The following is a 3,700-nucleotide window of genomic DNA, read 5'->3' on the forward strand; positions in this document are numbered from 1 at the left end:
ATTAAAAAGATTCTTCTAAGAGCTCATAGAAGTTGGCTTAAGCTCATAGTGGACTTGTGCCAGCTGACCAAGTGACAGCTGCGGCAAGAGCTAGTACTTGTGCATACAACACCATCGCTTCCAAATTTGTTACGAACTACCGGGTTGATAAAAGTAAATACGGGAGTCCCAGGAGTTGCAACATTATTGCTGCAATACTGGAGCCCACCAATTGGGACGTGTGCGTACTAGATGTGTTATGGGCCTATATAAATACTTGTAAGAAGCTTACTGGTTAGACAATATTTATATTGGTCTATGGCGTAAAGGTTGTGATGCCTATGGAGTATATCGTGCCTAGTCTACGCATAGCGACATTTACAGGGATGGTGGACTGCGGAGCCTTAGAAGAGTGGCTCGTGCAGCTGAAAAAGCTTGAGGAGGATAGATTTTTGGCTGGATTCCATCAACAGGTACAGAAGGAATGCAAAAAGGCATGGCACGATCGACACATGAAATTGTGCACCTTCAAGGTCAATGATTTAGTTTTATTATATGATAACAATGTTGGCATTATGATACAGGTGTTGTCCTTGATGGCAACTCACACAAATGATAGTTAACAATACAACAGGTTAAACTACAGATCAGAATCCAGAGATTGAAGAAAGAGAGTGGTTTAAGAAGTATACGCTAGTTCACTTTGTCCAAGCAGCATATACATGCGGGTTAACAGAACAAAAGGAGCATATACATATACACGCACTTTCACAGAAGGAAAAGTGCATATGGGATGGAAAATAAAGGTTTTGGTCGAAGGTATTGGTCTGAGGTATTTGGTCCGAGGTATTTGGTCTAAGGTATTGGTCCTAAGTGGTTTTTGGTACGAGGTATTGAGAAAGGCCTAAAACTATATAAGGAGGAAAAGATTATTAGGCCATGGTGTGCAAGTAATGAATATCTTATGAACAGTGAGATCAAAAGCAAATATGCATGTTATGGGTTTCTGGTGCTTTACTTGATCTAAACTAAGGATGAACCTTAGCGGTTGATGGGGGATGAGATCTAATGAAGGATCAGGATCATGAAACCTAAAATGAATTATTATTATATGGTTTGATCTGGGTATGATTGAAGTCTGGAATAGTTGTGAAGTTTTAAGTTAGTATTTTCAGATATGTACACTGGTTCACTTTGATAAAAGTATACACACTGGTTCGACACATCGAAGTAGCGTATACATTATGAAATATGATGTTTGAAGTTGCAGTTGGTTCTGATTGTTGATGCAGAGTTCTGGGTTCTGCTCTGTGTTCTGGTGATAGTGTTTTGAATGTTCATATTGATTGATTGTGACTTGCTTTAGTGATGACGGGTTTTCAGTGATTGGTTGTATAGCAGTGGTGATTGATTTTGAGCTTCAATGTTGTTGTTGGGTCCAGTATGAAATTTGATGAAACGAGGCCTTCAGATTGTGGCGTTATATTCAAGGAGTATCCAGTCTGAAAATTTATGAAACGTGGTCCCTGGAGGAAGAGAGAAGGTCGTAGCCTTCGGTAGGTCAGCACCTATGTACTGGTAAACATAGCAGCCAATACAAGAGCTAGGGGGTTGGAGTTCCCTTCCAGTATCAGCTAGAAAACAAGTGAAGGTTGGAGCCTTCTATAGGCTAGCGTCTACGTACTAGTAAATGGATCAGCTAGTACAAGAGCTAGGGGGTTGTAGCTTCCTTCTAGTAGAAGCTGGAGAATGAGAGAAGGTTGTAGCCTTCTGCAGGTGGGTGCTTACGTACTGTTATGAGTTTGCACCAGTACAAGATTGTAAATGGGTTTTTCTTATATTAAAAGAAGACAACAGCAGGTGGTTTTTGTCTCGCATTGGGTTTCCACCTTAAATCTTGGTGTTCATGTGTGTTGCTTATGTGTCATGGGTCATTCTATTATTACTGCACATGGTTATTGTTTAAATGGTTAATGAAGTACTGATGCACTGATTAAAGATCAATATATGATGCATTAACTGAATCATAAGTTTGTTGGATATACGCTGGTTGCTTTAAAGACAGTTGCGTGTACACGCGTGTTACCTTCATTGAAGTAGTGTATATAAATCTAAGTATGAAATGAAAAATTTATTGATTTGATAATACTGATTCACCCCCCTCGTAGTATTATTTCCAAGCAAGTTTGATAAATTTCCAGGAAAATTTCAGATGCATTGGCTGGGGCCATATGTGATCAAAGAGATTACCGATGGTGGAGCAATTCAGCTTGTGAAATTGAATGGAGATCCATTTTCGAGAAAGGTAAATGGCAGTCGATTAAAACCATACACCAAGGATTCGACCCAATGACTACACGATGGTAGTACAGTCTTAGCACTCCATGTAGCTGCAAGGAGGCACGTGACTATAAACTACACTACTTGGGTTGTAGAGATACGCGATCAGGGGTCTGCGCGAAACAAGAGGATGTTGCAGTACCAACAGAAGTGCGAAGGGAGCTACACTATAGGGGTGGAGACCACACAGCATAGCCAAAAAGTGATCGTTATTGTCACGGTTCATGATTTCACTACCAAAAGACGGTTAAGAGGAGCAGGTGGCTGACATTTAAGGCATTTAAGGCTGAAATCATGTGTGAAATATTTGGAAATCTGCCGCCAATCTCGCATTTATCGACGGATTTTCAGGGGAACAGTCAAATTTGAATTCGAATTCACCTATAAATTACAAGTGGTCATCCAGCGAGAAACACTTTGAATTCTGAGAATTGTTGAGTTGTGTTGTCTATTACGCATGAACTGTGAGTTCTTTGAGGATTTGCTCGCAAGCCCCGTGTTCGCTTAGTATTCCGAGTCAGACGGCAAGCTTATTCGAGACATCATGTTAGGACCAGGTCCTGTAGAAACTATAAGTGCTAGAGAGATTGTTGCCTCTGAGGGAGCTGCCCCTAAGGTTGTGAGTATGGAGGTTCCAGTAACAGTGCCTATAGCACCGAGGTCACCTAGGCGTAAGCCTACACCGACGAGAGAGGTCCCTAATCCAAATAAGGATAAGAAAAAGAAGCTGATGTCAATGCATGAGTCACTGAGGAAACATGCAACTACACAAGCGCAGGGGAAAGAAAAGCCGAGCGTGAAGGAGAAGGGGAAGGTGGTCGATCTTGAGGCAGAGGAGGGTGCATAGGATATTGACATTGAGGGGGTGGAACCTATCTCAAAGCTACTGGAGTATATTCCCCCATGAAAGGGCAAGGTGAAGATCTCGAAGGACCGAGATGCTAGACAATTCTCCCTCAATACTCCCCTATTGCCGAAGAATATTACCTTTGAAGGTCCATGCTTAGCACGGGTCCCACATTTGAAACTTGAAGACTAGGATTTGGTGGACCTTGATAGGTTCCCCCACCTTGCTATCGACACCTTCATGTAGAGGGATTTCCACAAGGAGTCTAGAGTCACCGCGTTGGAGCCGGTGGAATGGATTCACAGAGTCAACAAGTCAGGGTTGTTGAACTTGTTATGGGTGTTGCACTAGCATCGGTCAAACATAAACATAATAGTCATCAGATAGTTTCTATTCCTGATACATGATGGGTGCCTATGGCTGAATGAGCTCATCCCCATAACCAACATGTTGATCCACAGGATCACATTATTTCCACACTCTGGGCTGAATCCGGCCAAGGCATTTGGTGGAAAGACAAGCGAGCGCAACCTC

This window comes from Pinus tabuliformis, chromosome 2_2, assembly GCF_031772625.1.
Source record: "Pinus tabuliformis cultivar Carrire ecotype Pingquan chromosome 2_2, CPIR1, whole genome shotgun sequence".
Classification (NCBI taxonomy): domain Eukaryota; kingdom Viridiplantae; phylum Streptophyta; class Pinopsida; order Pinales; family Pinaceae; genus Pinus; species Pinus tabuliformis.